This window comes from Siniperca chuatsi, linkage group LG6 (assembly GCF_020085105.1).
Source record: "Siniperca chuatsi isolate FFG_IHB_CAS linkage group LG6, ASM2008510v1, whole genome shotgun sequence".
In the NCBI taxonomy this organism is placed as follows: domain Eukaryota; kingdom Metazoa; phylum Chordata; class Actinopteri; order Centrarchiformes; family Sinipercidae; genus Siniperca; species Siniperca chuatsi.
In genome coordinates this window covers 14,928,650-14,947,006 of record NC_058047.1, presented here as the reverse complement: position 1 = coordinate 14,947,006, position 18,357 = coordinate 14,928,650, and the positions used below count along the sequence as shown (strand labels likewise).

The window sequence follows — 18,357 nt, the reverse complement described above, 5'->3', positions numbered from 1 at the left end:
GTAAAAAAAAGAGGCAGTGCGCTCAACAGACCTCCTGTGTCAGAATGTGAAGACAAAGACAAAATGCCTTTAAACAGTTTTGCCTCCAAGGCAGTCGAGACCCCCTGGCACGAAGAAAAAATGCAGAATGTAAATCCCTAGTACATGGGGACGGGTGTTCGGTAAATCGATGATAACAGTCCTATACTTTAATATATTTTGTATCATGCTGTGAGTGTTTAACATGCTGAGACACCAAAGGTGCAGACTGGAGGGAGACTGCTTGACTGCCGTTCTCCTCATTAAACGTGCTGAGGTCTCCCCTCTCAGCTGGGGGTTTCTTTTCTCTCTCCGCCTTGAAACAGAAACCGCCGGTGATCATACCTTGACTGTTTTTTTAAATAGCCCTCGACTTGGGTGTGATCTCAGAACAGGTTTTAGCATCTGCCACAATGTGTTGTGGGGCGGATGTTTGGAGTTTATACGGGGGATGGACAGACGATGAAGAGCATCATCATCAACATGGCTGTTTCTAACGCATAAGACACATGATCGAGGCAATTTTCCGTGATTGTTAAGCACAGATTGCTAAAATGTCAACAGGCATCACACTGTTTTGGCTAAATATGAAGTCATTGCAGACAGATGTTTAAGTACTCTGAGAAATGGAGAAGCCACAGGGGCATTGGCCCAGAGGCTTTGAACATATGTGTACTTGATATATTTGCAATATAACAGAATGCTTTATAATTGACAACTGAGTGACAAAATTGTGAATTGCAGGAGCTCAGTTGGCCTTCTTAAGAAAAAAAAGGCTTAGTAACTGGCAGGAAGGGGGTTATTAGAAGGGAGGGGAGGAGGGTTGATTGAAAAGGAAAGGACAGTTTGAATTTGAAATTTGAATGCAGCGGGGGTCTGAAAACAAGAGGCAGATGTGAAAGAATGCCGGGCTCCTTAGACAAAGCTCCTGGTTGTCCCTCTCTAGCTGTTAGAGGGCCACAGGGAAATAGAAGAAGAGTTGGGCCATTCAATAAATGAGGTCTGGGAGAATGGAGGGGGGACCCAGAATAAAGAACCTGAGTGGGGGAGGGGGCTTGAGTTACAATGAAAGATTGACAGCTTGCAAGTCTTGCTTGACCCTTAAATTAGCCCCTGAGCTTTCAACAAACCTCAAGAAAGAGTTGGGATGTTAATTGTCACGGAACATCACAGGGATGCAAAGGAAGGGAAATATGGGGCCGGCGATTCACTGAAATGTAAATCAGAACCAACAGACCACCACATGTTGAATGAGGGGTGCACATTTGGTTTCTATTGGGACAGCATCCTCATACATGAATTCATGCATACTATAAGACTCCTCTTATCTCTGTTTCTCTTACCCACTTTGAGGGAAAAACTGAAATACCTGGGGAGCACACAGTCACAGAACACTCAGCCACAGCTGTGGAAGAAATGTATTCCCAAAAGAGATTGTGTTCCTGCTTTGACACTGCTGAAGATGTACAATTTGCAAGCGTAAATCAGAAAATTCGCACTCCAGAGGGGAGAGATTGGGCTGGTCATCTGATGAGTCTGGAGCCCCACTGAGTCAGATATGGGGCAGAGAGGAATCAGACGCTGACCCCTCTGCTAAGGGAATGATTGAGAGCAGCACAGTGCCAGAGGAGCTGAATGACACCCAACTAAACACTGTGTGACTGCTGGTGCCCCAAACGCAGGCCCTGACACTGACAGGAGCTCAGCCAGTGACATACCAGGTCAAACACGCATTCTGCGCAACAGGACAGCTCGGCTTCTTTTGGGGGTGATAATGGGTTTTTTTGGTTGGAGGGTTCTCTGATAAAGCTGTTATATAACATTTTATCAGAACATAGTAAAAAAATCTGATATTATGGCCAGAGATGTCTGATTAGAATGGCTATTTTTTCACATCCCTTGCAGTTACACTGTGTTGCATAGTCACTTATCATTTTCAGATATTACATAACCCATTTCATCATCTGAGAGTACATAAAAACAATTGTTTTTGAATCTGTGGATCATAATGTTTGGATTAAATGAATCTTTACCTAGCTCTTATGCAAGCCACACGTCCACAGAAAATACAGTACCATGCAAGAGAGAGCCAGAGCGTGTGACATAAGCGTGGTGCTTGTCATGCTCATTTCTCTTAGTGTTTACATCATTGATCATTTTTATGGGCCACTCAATTAACCAATTAGAGTACTTCCCACTGGTCAGGACATATGGCTACTAAATAAAGCAATCGTGCGCCAAACTGTGGAACGCTCCAACTCATCAATACATTTATGGAGACAAAAATGGAAGCATTGTCAAAAAACAATTCTATTTTCTATAAAATATCTATTTTAGGTGTAGTTTTAAATGTGAGAAACCCATGTTTATCAGTGAATACTCCCTAATTTAAAATATATAATATGTTTTTTTATTAGTCTCACATGTTATTTTTCAACTGTATCCCTAGGCACTAAGTGCTACATTGCCCTCTGCCTGAATATATATTAAATCCATAGCCTCATAATCACTTTAGCAATGCAACAAAAATCCTATTAGTGCTGAAAGATACCTACACCTGTCTGTCCACATGGATTATAGCCAGATGATTTGCCACGGTAACAAAGTTTTAATACAGGTTCCATACATTTTCTAGTTGTAATTTTGATGTTTTACTGGGAAGTGAAGTGGATTATCTCAAATGAAATTTCAAAATGTCATTTCCACTTGCTGATAGCACAAAACTATTCCTTTCAGGTTTGTTGAGATAAGAATGATTCAGCCAGGGCCGTTAAATGGTGTCTTTGCCAAATGTTCCTCCGCTTAGGAATTAATAGGCTGACATTAATACAGCAAGATAAATAGGAAGGTCAGGAATGGGAGACCTGCCATTATATGGGCATCTCATGGTGATAGTACCTGCCAATCAAGTCCAATAAGTCCTTGACACGGCATGATTCACCTTGGAATACACGGTGTATGAAATATGTAGTTTATACTCCCCTGTCCATAAATTCAATCTAATTAGTATTTGCACATAAAGACTTTGAAGAGTTGTTGCTTAGAGAGCACATTAGGACACCATAAAAGAAACATTTGTTGTGTGATCCAGTTTGCCATGGCTATATTAGTTAAAACAAATCAAGGATTATACAAACTGAGTTCGGCAGTTGGCCAAGACACTCTTCCAGACTCATCTTCTCAGCATGAGATCATTGTTGTGTTCATGCAAAAATAATACAATGCAACTACACACATTCACAGCAACACACAACTATGGTTAGTGTCAGGTAAAAAGTGCCTGAGTCATTCATGTTCCTTGCTTGCTTGAAACTGAACTATGGTGAACAAATTAACAGCTGAGGTCAGAGATTTGCTCATTGGGGTCAAATTCTCTGAAAAACTATTATTGGGTTTGGCAGCTTGTGTAACTTATTTATTTTTTGTGTTGCCACTCATCTAACACAACATGTTTGTTTGTAGAAAGGGGACCAAGCCCTTTTGGGATGCACAGGACCTGGTTTTAGTCTATGATAATAATGTGCTGTATTTACTCAGATATGCACCAGTAAGCAGCTTTTGTGACCCTCCTCCCTCCCCCTTCAAAATGAGCAGATGAATGGTTAAAAACCCCAATCCGTTGTTCTCTTAAGGACCTCGCCATCAATAATGCACTGTGGTCGCGAGGCGTTATTAAACATGATGATTAATTTTTAAGGTAGTGGGCAGCAACACAAAACATGATGAAGGTAATGGAGAAGATGACTTGTGAAAGACACATTTAAAATGGAAGTGGAGCAAGTAGGAAAATAAGCCATTTATCCATGTCTTTACTCATTTAAGCGATGAGAAAAAAAAAAGAAACTGAGCAATTATCTTTGGGACCAAAATAGGAACGTTTTAACTCCACCTTGAATAAAAGATGTGTCATTAAGTAAATCCTTGGCTTACACTGAATGTACAATCCTGATATTGAGTCATAGCCCATTTTGCACAATCCACATCTCAATGGTCTAAAAGCTCCCAAATCCTTCTCTTCTGTGTTTGCTTTGCTTGTTGAGCTACATCTCCTCCTTTGTGACTGGTATATTTAAAAATGGCTTAAAAACAGCATTTACCTGGATTCACCCCATCATTGCACTTGAGCATGCGTCATATATTTTTTTCTCAGTACACATTTGTTCAAGAAAGCATCAAGAAAGATGGTCTGTCTTTGAATATTTCTAAAATGACTCAATAAATCCTAGAAATGCTTGGAAAGCAGGGTTTATGTTTCTAGAGTGGTGGATATTTTGATTTTTGAAGGGTGCTAATTCTTTCAGATTAGAGGCATTGTGCATAGTGTGGCCGACCTTGGCTCAGTGTCTAATTGAGGCTTTTAACCTTTCTGCGGCTCAGAGGAAGGACAAACACAGCCAAAATAAGGGACACCGCATAATCTCAGTCCTCACTAAAATAGAAAACAGCACAAGGACCTAACCCTTATAGCAGAAGTAATACTATACAAATTACTTCAGCAGTGGAGTGGATCTACTGTAGCCTACTTTATCCTAGCACATTTCTATCCCAGTGCTGCTGTATCTATTTTCAATCTATTCAAATTCAAAAATATGGCATGAATGCATTTGTCAGACAGGGGAAATGGTATATGTCAACCTAAAACAAGGTATAGCACTGTGTCTCGTCAGGAAGCTCAGACAAAAGAAATGGGTGTAGTCTCTACTGAATGCAATCACTTGTCAGCCCTAAATCTTCACTCAGTACTGCCCTGACAGGTAATGGTGCTTGTTAAGAACTGATGAAGGTATATTGGTGTGGTTTTTTTTTTCAAAGACAGAAAATGTCTAAAAGGCATTTAGCTGCTGCTCAGAAATGAATGCTTTACACGCTTGGCAGCACAATAACATGAAACGTATTCTCAACAAAAAATGAAAGAATAGTAAAAAAAAAAAAAGCATCTAGCATTTTTTTAAAACCACATTTATACACAGTAGCATGACAAAATAGAGTCATTTAGGTTGCATTGAATTTTCAGGCTGCATCATTAGATTTCCATGTGCACTTTTAGTGTCACTACTCCTTGCCCTCTCCCCACTTTCAGCCGTGAAAGAGAGGACAGTTTTGGGGCTGAGCCTTCTCCACAGTGTTCATTAGCATAACATCAGCACTGTGTGGGGGATTGTGATGCAAACAAGCTCAGATTGGCTCAGTCCAACCCCCTCTTTTAATAACTAAGGTGTTATAGGATCTTACTCCTGCCTGCTCACTGTACAATGGATCAGTTTCTTTGGGACTGAGGGAGAGAGAAAGAGTAGATTTTTAAATTTGAGAAAAGTTTCAACTTCAATTTGGATGTAAGAGATGTCATCAAGCAAGCAAACAATTGGCTTACATTCAATATATGACAGTGGAGCTGCTGTGAAAGATGACAAAAACTAAAAAAAAAAATCATGTTTGTTATAGGTAGAAGAATTTGTCCCGCTTCCAACTGGCCATGATTCAGGCTTGACATGATTAAAAAAATATGTAAATGGTTCTGTGGCTTATTTTATCGTCCCCTGCCACCCACAGTGGGAAAGCAGCTACAGCAATCACTGCGTCTGCACCTTGTGTATGTTTAATATGTGTTTGCTCTTTTGTGATAACAAAAGGGGGGAAACAAACAGGGGTTTCTTTTTTTGGTCTTTTTTTTCTCTCTGAATAACTGGACCAAAGTCAGGGAATCTAAAGACACAAGGAGAGAGAGAGCAGGCAGATATAGGAGACTGTCAAGCCGACTGCGATAAAACATTCACTAGGAAATTATCTCCCTGTCATAAGGCCCTCCTGTTTTGAATACCAAAGGGATTCAAATTCCCAAACAAACACTGAAAGGTTGACCAATTTCGTGCTCTACCAAACGATAGTGGATTGCAGTACAGGTCGCACCTTTGAACTGCCGCGCTGAAGGTAGTATGAAGCAGAGATTTTAATCTCTGTATCTCTGCATAGGTAATCCACTGAAGTGTAATTGCTACAGCTCTAAGTTATACAAAATAATGACAGGAAAAAAAGACTCACTATGAATATGAAGTGAGTGTGATAACAAAGGCCCATGTTGGGAGAGAAGGTAATATTTCGACAAGGGTTCTTGCTGGGGAGGAAAATTCTCCTCTGAACAACAAGAAACATCTGTGAGGTGGTTTCTCAACACTACACACCATTCAGAGCAACATAATGCACTTAGCCGTGTAGATGAAAGATTATGTTTTATTTGACTAAAATGGCTGGTTGATTATATCACAGAATAAGTTTTACCTTTTCATGACCGGTTTCAAGGCATAATCAACAGTTGTTTGATCTGATGAATACGAATCAACATAAAAGAGACATATGAGAATGAGACGCACTTACTTATGCCCAAAGAGTTTTGCATTTTACACAATTAATGTGTTCTTGTTAAATAACAGTGAAATCTGCTGCCTTAGATGTACGACACTTCCTTGAATTCACACATACAGTTAGAGTTGAACCTTTCGCCATCACCGCCCTCTGCAGCGGCGGGAACATGTTAGAAAATCATTCATTGCAAAACACGGAAAAGCACCAGCTAGTTAAGTGTGATAAGACTGGGTTTATGCTTAATCACAAACACATTTTTATACTTTATTGTCAATGACCTAACAATCCATGAAAAGCCGATCAACACTTCTCATGTGGAGAGCATCTTATGTGTTTGACAATACTCAAACACAAATGGATATATTAATGATTTACTGATTTAAAAAATGAAAAGAAAAAATTTACAAATCTCGGCTTTATAAGCAATGTCTTGAGCTGCATTCCATGAAGTTGACTAAAATGTGACAAAGTGTTCGATTAACAACCACAGGTTAAAAGCAGTGATACACTGTAACTTCAAAAGGAGAAATTCTTGTCTAGCTAATATATATTCAGCCCTGTCCTGTGAATATTTTCCATCTCTGTCATCCTTCTATGTTTTATACACCAAAATATCCACGGCGTCAATTAGCACTTTTGTTTGGGGCTATAACTGCATGCTCCAGTTGTATGAATTGTGTTATGAAAGCTTCATTACACATTTTTGCCTTGGCGCAAAAAGTTTAACTTCTGTTAAAGTTTAAATACCAAGTGTGCAGCTGAGAGAGTCTTGTGGCAGTGACTTCAGAATATTTTTGCACTGTCCCCGAGTAATGTCTGCACACCCCTCCCTTTGCTACACTGCTTCCATTACGCACAGGAGCCTACGAGCCTTTTCAGGTGAGAGAATAAAAGATCCCTCTTTTGGCCCTTGCAGTAAAGTGAGTAGGCGTTGCAGTGTCTGCAACATTCACCATCTCTCACTGTTAGACTCAACTTCAGTTTCTGGTAGCTACATTTCAACACCACAATTTACAGAGCAAAAGTCCTGGGGTTCATCATCGGCAGATCTTTTAAAGCCAAGCTAAATATCGAAACAAAATGTACTACCTCACCTTTATACTAGATAGATGTTATCGGGCAAAACATGGCAAACTTTTCCATCCTTCAGGCAGGTCTCGGCCTCTTTGAGCTGCAGCTACTCGCCTACCCCCGGGCCTGCTGGACCTATTTCTGATGGTAATGGCTGCAGGAGCTGCATCCTGTCAGCTCACTCCAGACTCACTAGTAATCAGCTCAGGCTGATGAATGACGGAAATGCCACTGGCTCCACTGCAATGACAAAATGCACCCGTTTCTGCCCCCCATTTGACTGTCCTCTTTACACTGCTTTTTCCCCCCATTTCCATCAACTACTAAAGAATAGCACTCATCACACTGGTTCAGCTGCTGATGCTGAAGCTAAAAATGAAACGTGTGTTGCCGGGCACAGATGCAATACTCGAGAATTTGTGCACGTTGCTCAGAACTTTCTGTCATCATTTAACCTTGCTTGATTGTATCACTGGGTGATTCATAAGGATAAAAACATGTTTGGCTTAATGCTCCTAGTTGGTGTTTCTTATGAGAGCACAAACAGAGGTATATTGTAGATTAAGGTTAAAAATATTATATTTGCTTGCCGATTTCGGCTATTAATTAAGTAGATGATGACGACCAATCAGTGTGATCTATCTCCAAATAAGGAAGGTTCCTCAAAAGGTAATTTCAGGATTTATAAAGTGTTTTTATGTAGTTGCAGTCGGCTACGTAAAACAGTCTGTAAAACCTGAAACCTGACTTTTAAAAAAACGAAATACAATTACACTTTCGCAGTCACAGCGTAACAGGGCTAATTACACAGCTAAAATTATTCTAAAAACTTTTTGACATCCAGTTAGGAGCTAAAATGTCCATTTTTTTGCTGTCCAAAGAAACCAGAAACACACCATGTATTTCCATAATTGGGGATTTTGACTTTTTCAGATAAACTGAAGGATCATGTTTTCCTTTATGGACTGTAAAAAAATACTCCTATTTCTTCAGCTAAAAAAACATTTAAAAATCAATTGGTTTAGCTGAAAAATGCATTGTCACAAAGCTGGAAATAAGGCTGTTTTTCTTAAAATAAAAGTTGATGTTTTGGAGATATGTGGTTTTCATAAGACAGCGACGCAATAATGATATTGAATGTCTTTTAAATTCTTAGCATGACTTTCGTTAAAGAAAGGTGACCAGCGAGTAAAAATAATAACCATCTAGATATTAGTCCTAAAAAAACGACTTTATTTACGCCATCAAAAGATGCATATAGTATCCATGTATCTATCCATGAATCTATAATGAAGCCTACTCAACTGGATTGTCATTTTGTGGCTAATAGCATTTTTTTTGGTTCTCCACATCTGTGTGTCGCTTCCAGCGGTAACATACCAGGTGGGAAGTAGAAGCTGCTTTTCTCACACTCGTCTTAATTTCCAAAACCAGCTTGCTAAGGACAGAATGGCTGAATGAGACAAACAGGTCGGGCTAATGGATAAAACAGTCAGGGTATGTGTGATTTATAGCAGAATTCACACCAGCAGAGCCGCCTCACACCTCATTTAGAAGGAGGCATGATGAATTATTAGGGCAGCCTGTATGTATATTTTTCCTGTGCAAATGCCAAAAAGATCAAATCGGACAGAGACACACTGAGGTGTCAATATTAAGCATTCCAATTTTCATTATAAATACATGAATAATTTGATGTCTCCATGTACATACACATACATTCAGGAGCTCAACTTATCTGCAGTATTTAAGATGTTCATTACCTAACCCCCTGGCAGTGGAGGAGGAGTAGGATCCAACAGGCAGCAGTGAATGCCAGGCCTGGCACAGCTGTACAAGCAAAGCTGTAAAGAGACGTCACCGGCCACTGTCGCTCAATCTTCCCCTGTGTTAATCCCACACTATCTGCATTCACGTCAGCCCCTCTCCTCATGTCCCTGCATTGTTTTTCACACTCCTAAGTTCAATTTGGCAGCAAAGTGGACATGTTGCATCACTTCTCCTGGCTGAAAATCTTCTCGGCATTGTTCCCCACCAATAATCTTTTTCTGAGACAGCATGATAATCCAATAGTCATTTTCTGCAAGATATTTCTTACTTCTTGTTTTCTCTTTCAGATATTCACTGAACCAAATAAAGTGTATGCAAAAAATGGAGGTAATGTTATTCAATACTAGCTGCTAGCTCTGTGACTTTTAACTGCAGCGTAGCAAATATGAGTACATATGAGATTTAAAAGCCTTTAATGCTCCTGAATCTCTTCTTAGCTGATCAGATCATCTTCTGAATAGCCTCAATACACAAGCAGGGCGGTGTGTGTACAGAAGAGTCAGCTCCATTTATCTGTATTCATCATTTACAATATCAGGGAGAGACAACTTTCATATCATACCCCAGACTGTTACTGTAACTGGACAAATGCACTGAAGAATGAACACTCAAGTGGTGGTCAGGTGTTACTAAGCCAGCGCTCTTAAACCCCACTATGTTTTACAGACAGGGATTTTATACCCAAGCTCCAACGGAACCAAATCCTGGCCCTCAGGGCAGAAATTTTATTTTAACATCTCTTTTCGGGACTGACATTTTGTCCTCTGTTTTCAAATGTTTTCCCAAGAAGCTTCTCTCCAGTTGACCCAAGCGGAGACCATTGCCTCTGGCTTGTCACGGAGAGAAGAGTGATGCGGTTCTGTGGGCAACAGAGAGGGAGGCTCTGTACTGAGACAGCAGCAGGTGCAGCTGTGACAGTTGCCGTGTTGTTGCTAGCCCCACACTGTAGTCAAGATGAGGTTCACAGATGTAGCCACTCAGTGTAGTGGTTTATTGGCTGCCTGAAACAATGCATCTCTGTCAAGAACAACTCCTCCTAAGGCCATTTCAGTCTAAGAGTGTTCTGTATGAAACAAGGCGTAGAAAAACCTCATTCTGACACACAAGGTCAAATCTGCTCCACAGCAACACAATCAAAGTGCCCCCCGCTCTGCCAAAAACAAAACAAATTCCAACCTGAAGCAATCATACTGAAATATGGGGGTTTGAGCCATATTTTCTTGTCAAGCGATTTGTGTGTCTAAAGCAATTTAAAAAAAAATAAAAGAATAATAATAATGTGTGTAATTTATGCATAAATGTAAATATTTTTATTTACAATGTTATAATTCTAATGATATATAATTATATAATTAGCACACATTTTCTGCTAATTATTGCTACAAGCATTGTCACTGTTTGTCCAAACACATTTCTGATGAATTATTACCAAGCCTCTCTCACGCGCATGCTTCCTAAGTCAACCAAGTACCACCCAAGGCTGCACTTTACCCCCAGGTGGATCTTGCAAGACATGCATTCCAATCATGCAACACTTTCAATATATCGCGCCTACAGAAAATGAATGGCATCCATTTTGCCATGACTTTTTTTTTCTTCCCTGTGTGGAGAGAAAGCAAACCTGTTTCCTTTTTTCTTCAATTCAGACCCTCGAAGTAGTCCGCCAAGTCCAATCCAAGGTAGTGTTTTGTTGATCTGAGATAATATGACTATTGTTTTCCTGTCTCTGCTTGTTCAATTACTGGAAGGAGCCTCAACGAGGGCGGTTAAATCATTTGCAGAGACATTATCTACGCAGAGAAAGACAGAGAAAGAGAGAGAGGGAGGGAGGGAGAGAGAGAGAGAGAGAGAGAGAGAGAGAGAGAGAGAGAGAGAGAGAGAGAGAGAGAGAGGAGAGCAGACATAGGGGCCAAACTTTAGTCTGAAGAGGAAACAGAAATTTTTTTGTGGACCACACATGGAGGGTACTGCAAGGATAAAAGCAGCAGGATTCATGATTCACTGCAGGAAATTAATAGACTAATACACTTCTCTCTGTTTCAATGCCAAAAACCACATAATAAGATAAAATTGTTTTCATTACAGGTGATGATGGATATCTATGTAGATTATGAAAATGTACACAGGATTTATAAGTAAGCAACCACAAACTTCATTCTTCCTCACATATGTCTCCTACAAACAAAACCAACTCACAAGCGCTCATCTGTCAGCGTGAGCAATCATTAAGAGATAATTTGATTGTTTTTTCAACCTCGGCTGTGTTTGATGTCTCTGGCATGCTAGCAATTGAACAGACAATTATTTTGTTGATTAGCTTAGTTTTTAGCAACTTCCCATGCCTGTGATATTCCTCTGAAACTCCCAGACCAGACGCTCAACTCCATCTGACTTGGCAACTACATTACAAGAACAAAGCTTCCACACTCCCCAACTAAATACTGTACAGTAAAATATCCTTTATCAAAGCCTCAGACTTCCAAACCAACCAGATAACCAAATAAGCATATAGAATGAAACATGCGGCGGTGCATATACTTACAGTGAGCACAAACATTAGATGTAATATGTATCTGGTAGGATTTAAACTGCAAATTAGCCAGTACACAGTGTTTTAGAGTGCATTTACTTACATGCCTCATATTTTTCACAGTTTGACTTTACTGTTTGGTGTTTTTGATCATCCAAAATCAACATTGCTTTGAAAACTGGCATTCCAACATACAGACTTCAATCTAGGTGAGCGTCTACTGTAGTTTTCTGAAGTAAAGCGCTATCAGTATATCAAAATACACACACATAAGAAGAACGAAACACATATTTTTTACTGCTCTTAGTTCCATTTTCACCCATTGGAAGACATACTATTGGTGTTTTTTTTAGATAGTTTTAGTGGGTTGTTGCTACTTCCTACTGGTGCCATCTCTCAGACTGTTTTCAATTTTGCATTCAGTATCGTAGTTCACTTAATTCCTCAATAGTATGTAACTCAACACAATAGGTATGTAAATCATTTTACAGACAGCCACAGCTACATCTAAAGTACACCACCAGAACAAAAAAAACATAAATAAAAAAACAGCCATTTGAACAAAAGTAAAATGATATTCTATTGTTCAACACTGCTTACCAGTTTTGCACTTCGCTGGAATAATGTGAATCTGAATATACTGAAGAACGCCCACATCCCAACATGAAATTATTTTTGAAAAGAAGAAAAAAGGCACAGAGAGCAAAACTTCTCACTTGCAATGAGTCTCAACTCTCAAGGACAACAGCAGCCTATATGCAGGAAATATATTGCTTTGGCGTGTTTACCCACACCATCCCTAAATAACAGCCCTGTCTTGTTGGAAAAGGGGCTTTTAAGTGTGGATGTGCTTCCCTCTCCTATAATCCAGCCGAGACATTACTCCTTCCCCTGGCAGACGTCCGCAGATCCCCCCTCTCTCCCAGCCAGGCCTTGCTCTCGGCTGCTATGGCAGAGCCGCAATAACTGCTGTTTGCTTAGAGCCTTGCCTCCCAGGTTCTCCTCTGTCACACAGAAATTGAATATTTTCCCAAATAGTGTTGCAGCTGTGCACAGATAAGGACAAGTCATGTTCACATAGCACAAAGAATAGGGTCAGTGTGTGTGTGTGTGTGTGTTTGTGTCTTAGTCTTCTTTAAATTATAAAAAGAATAAATGTAACAAAAACAACTATCATGTATAAAATGTAATTATTTAATTACAGTTTTCAACAATTACAAATTTGCTTATAATGGCCTTATTAACTTAAAAATTATCCAAGTGATACAGACTAATTATTACTGATATGGCGGCCCTAATTTGAATCTCTAACATAATATGTAAAAAAAAAAAAATCCTTGAAGTTTTCTTGCACAACTCTATATTTACAGACATTTCTTTCTCTCGTATTGGGAGTGACCTAAACACACACTGCTAATAGCACACAGCATATCTTATCCGAAACCCACCGTAGTGTTTTCAACATGATGTGAAATACATAAGCTACGATCAGAAACCAGGCCAAAGTGTTACGCCCAATCGTTTTATGACCAGTGGACAGTTTTTACGACTCCGTTTTGCACTTTGCACTTCCTTTTCTTCTAAATACCTTTCAGAGAAGCACAAAATGAGTGAAGCAATGAAAAAAAGAGATGCCAGATAAGCTCGGGGAGGCTGCCACTTAACCAGAGCACAGAGAGCTATATGAGAGCCATTGGCTAATATCCATGTTGTTTCTTGTCACCAGAGTTTGAATTGATCCTTTACTTTCCCCCACTATGTCCTTGCTGTGTAATGTTCTGCTAGGAAATTATTTAGGCAAGCAGAAAGTTTCACCTGCCATTTCAGGGGCACCGAATCCCCTGCCGCACCAGAGGCCTTTGGCAAGTGGAAACAAATGTTTCACAAAATGGCAGGGAGGGGAACACACTGGCGCACAGCGTTTTACTGATTGCCAATCGTAAAATAAAATCAGTCATGAAAGGGGAGGTATCTTGGCCCACCAAAGGCCTGCACGTTACATCAAATTTGCCATAGCTTTCTTTTACAGCCGTGTTTCTTCCCTTTAATGGTGAGCAGTTATCCGCACAGTATGGCTCCATGTAGGTGGTTTAGCAACAGAAAAGATTGCATCTGAAAACACAAACCCACAATTTACACGCCAAATAAGCACTGGGATGTAAATCTAAATTATTTAACTCCCTGCAATCCCTCCACTTCTGACGCATTCACAACCTCCATCATTTGCTTGCTTTTGTAGCTAACACATCATTTGTAAGAATTGCAACTTGAAATTGGTCATTGTTCCTTACACACTGTTTGGCAACAAAGACAGTGATGGCTCAAGAAAAAGAAAAAAAAAGATGAGCTTAAATTTTGGTGGTGTTCACCGCGAATAAAAGCACGACATCCCTGTAGCGTACCGCTAGCACAAACAATCCATTCAGCTACAACGTAACCTTTAAATGAATCATATGGATTCGCCAATCGCTGCTCAGACAAAGACAACAGGCTTGTGAGAGAGTACGACACAAAAGCAAAGTGAGCAAATGTTGCCACTGGTCAGTGTGTGCGCGCTTATACTGAATTAAATCAATAACAAATTACCTTAATAAAGCCAGAGTGGAAGTGCCTGGCTTGTTGTGATAATTTAAAAACTGGAGAGGCTCTGATAGCTGCGTTATGATCTGTTGAATGCACCAGTCAAATATCCGTGGATAGTACAAAACCTCAGCTGCTGTTCTGGGGGGAAATATGTGCCAGCACAAAATGAAGCAACAGTCCGTAATGTCACAAATTTTGATGCGTTCACACCCACTCACCCACTCACACTCCCTGAGTTGTAAGAGTCTCATGTGCCACAGAGAGCGTGATATAAAGAGTTGAGAATAGAGCGATATGTAGCACTTTGTCTCCCCCAAACCCATATAGAAGTGTGCTGGGCTGTATTGATCTGTGAGAAGAGATGAACGCACGAGCAAAGAGGGGCAATCTGGTGTTCTGGCAGATCAAGAGCAGCTGTAGTTCTTTGAAACCGGACGCACTTCCACTGAAACAAAGCTATAGACTGAAAAAGGCACTCTCTCTCACGCTGGATTCAACGGGAAAATGCTCATAATGAAAGGCTTGAGTCAAAGATATTAAGCACTGAGACATCCAAGAAGATAGTTTCCCTCTTTAATCCACATTCACAAGAAGTTTGTATTATTTCCAGTGAGCATAAATATGTTGCTCTGTATTAATTAAGAATTCAGAGAAGTAAAGCTCATATTATTTTTCTAAGAACCAAATGTTTTTTTCCCAATGTTACACTGCTTTGTGAGTCACTGTACAATTACCCTGTTGTGCGAAAGCTTTGACATATTCTCTCACACCAACACAAAAACAAGTACAAGTGAGATTATGTTATACACAAGATGTCATGTGGACCTACTTACAAGAAAGGGGGGAGATACACAAGTCTTTCAGTTTTACCAGCTCACACACTCATTCTCAAGCCTTTCAGGCTCAGCCAAAAAACCAGTGGCAGAAAATACGACTCCTTCCATTGTGTAAGGGCTCTGGCCACTTTGAAATGCTAATATGTTCCTTCCAAACAGCTGGAATTTTCAATTGCATTAATTCAAACATTTTTATGCACAAACATGTGAAAATAGAGTTTCCCAATAGAGAGGCTTGAATAAGAAGTGTAGCTTCTGGAGCCTGATAAAAGAGTGTATTATCTTATTTCTTACACATTCCTGAAAACTCAGTACTCATTCACAAATAGGCTGCCTTTGTATTTAACTGAATGCCACTTTGTTATGTATGACGAGGGAGATAAAACCACTTCATCCTCCAAACACTTGGTTTATTCTTTTATTTTCTATCATTTCAAGAATAAAACCTCACAAAAAGGTTGTGCCTATTCAATCAGGATTGTTGGGTTAGATCATACAAATGCACATTTGACTAAATACTCAACAGATGTCACATTTTACAGGAATTATATATTCCTCTATAAGACAGCTATGATGAATGTGGTCTACAGAGATGTTAAGAGATCAAACACAGGAATGATACACATTCGTGGAATCAAATCCAGGCAGGATTTCGTAGCTCCCTCTCTCTTAAGATCAGGCGCACAACCAAAAAAAAAAAAAAAAAAAAAAAAGAAGAAGAAGATGAGGGCATGTGAAGACTGGAGCTAAATTTATCCCAATCCACTGATCGATCACTGAAGATTGGCGCTCTGCTCCAGGCTGCCATGCATCACCGGCTGGCCGCTGTGTGTGTTTCTCGGGCCAGGAGAGGCACACACCGCACCGCATGTGCGCTTCTGCTGCCTAACACATGGTTGACAAGACGCGTTCGGAATCGGTAGGCCTAAATAATAAATGTGCAGTAAGAGGATCTAATTTTACTGCTACTCTGCGCCACTGGGTTTGAGTTAAGTCTAAGCAGCCAAATCCGTCCCCTTTTATGTATGTTTTCATTTTTATTTCTCCCTGTGATGGATTTCCATGACATTTTCTACGCTTGTAGCCCATTGCATCATTGGCACTTTCTGGCCAAAACTAATTATTACATTGGTAGGCGAGGCTTGACTGATTTTTTCTTTCTTTGGACAAATAGCCCAGTCCCAATTATAATGGATTAGCCTGTGAATGCTCTCTAGAATCGCAGCGACATCGTTTCTCAGGTCACAGCTCCCAACATAAATCCCTATTCAAACCAACAAGACCATCAGTGGATTTAAAAGCCTCGGTGACCAGTACCACCAGCAAGCTACACTTCAACTCTGGAGGCATAAATTCCAATTAAATGGTGCTTTACATGTTCTGGTTCACATAAATGAGCTGCTCCCCCACTTTTTAATAGTTTCCACTCAGGCAAACTCGGCAATCCACTCAATCCACATCTGGTTATGTTTTGATTAACCATTTCTCAATTAACCACGGTACACCTCAGACAATTTCAATCACTACTAAACGAGGTGTCCTGCTTTAAAGACTCATTCATTGTTCAAACCAAACTATGTTTCTCCTAGTAAAACCTGACCTTTTACTTTTACTTTTATAAAGTAGCTCAAATGCACTGTAAGACACTAATGTGTTGTTATTTCAAATCAAGTCCCGAAAGCGAATGCAAGGCTCTGAAGTGACCGAGCAAAGAAAGAAAAGTTACTACACTCCACATCAACTTGTCAAAATACTGCTTAGGGTCTGATTTATAAAGTGGTGATGAGACTAAAGAAAAAAACAAAACTTACCTTTCTTGAAAAGCAGTGAAGCCAAACAGGATGAAATGAAGTGAGTAGGGATGTGAATTATAAAAATAAATAAATTAAAAAAGTCAGATTGTGGAAAGACAGTCTGCAGCGAAGAGAGTGAGTCTGCAGGTCTGAGGCATGCTCCCCTTATCTGGGACAGAGGCTGGCTATCAGGCGGCAGGTCCCCCTCTCAGCCCGTACATTCCCCTGTACCGGACACACACTTCCATGGCAAGCAAGGTGTTGCTCTACGCTCAGTCCTGACTCATCAACACCTAATGCGGCTCTCCTGTCGCGCCTTCACTCCCGGAGCAGCAACAATAAACAAGAGGAGGAGAAGCGGAGCTCGGGGACCCAGTGACTGAGAGGGACAGACAAGAGTGTGGGGCTTTCAGTGTCTGATGAAGGGGGATAAGAGACTCCCACTCTCCGCTACTTTAGCCGCCGACGCTGCTCTCCTGGCTCCTCTGAATGAGAGTGTGAAGAGTGGGCAAGTTTCAGCGGCTCGCCTCTGGAAAAGATCCCGCTCACAGTGTTGAGACACTTGGTGGAAGCAGCGCGGAGCGGGCTTCCAGTAAACAGCGCCAGTGCAGTGGAGAGCAGGCTGCCGTCTGCAGGAGCTGTCTGAGCTGAGGACTCCACTAAAACCTGACATGGACTCCACATCCGCGCTGACTCGGAGTCTGGAGCGGTGCAAGGCACTAATCACATCAACTTATTATTATGCCCTGCAGAAATCAGCTCAGCTTTTTTTTCAAGAGAAGATTCAGCTACGTCATACTGAAAGGAAGGAGGTTATCAATATATTTCCCCTAATTTCTGGCCCCTTTTTTCTGTTTAGAGATACAACACTGGCTTCCTTTTGGGCACTAGAGGCCCACGCTCTGTCACAGTAGGCAGTCCAGCCTATTCAACCAATGGCAGAGGACTTATTCTACTGTAATACTACCAAGCATCAAAAGGAACATGGAAGCACAGGCAGACTTTTTTTTTCTCCCCTCACTCCAACTGGCCTCACATGATAACACACTGGCCCGGGCAGCAGTGGTCAAGCTGCTGCTGGTGGTGTGTAGAGCTAAGTGTGTGTGTGTGTGTGGAACCAAGTAGTTTTTCAAACCAAAAATCTCTACTCAAATGTGAGTGTGTGGTTTCCCCCCCCCCTACACTTTTCTTTTACATGATTCATGACACCATTTGGCAGTGAAGGGAATTTTGTCAGGCTGCTGTGGCCTTGACCCTTGCACCTCTTTCCTCTTACTGTATGCTGCATGTTATGTAGTTGATCCAGAATTTGTATTCACTGTATAATGCAGTATTT

The 18,357-nt window shown here is 40.6% G+C and overlaps 1 protein-coding gene across 49 annotated transcripts in view; it reads right to left on the bottom strand.

Annotated features, from left to right (window-relative positions):
- The window catches only part of adgrl2a (adhesion G protein-coupled receptor L2a), a 93,752-nt gene extending 75,870 nt beyond the window's left edge, over window positions 1-17,882 (bottom strand). For 7 of the 49 annotated variants that reach the window (XM_044201163.1, XM_044201154.1, XM_044201149.1 and 4 more), the window contains exon 1: window positions 17,040-17,881. The gene's annotated coding sequence lies outside the window, so the exon portion shown is untranslated. Of the gene's footprint in view, window positions 1-10,900; window positions 11,035-17,039 lie in introns of those variants that run through there. The other 42 variants (XM_044201158.1, XM_044201153.1, XM_044201159.1 and 39 more) reach the window with 15 other exon arrangements.
- Window positions 17,883-18,357: the final 475 nt, after the last annotated feature.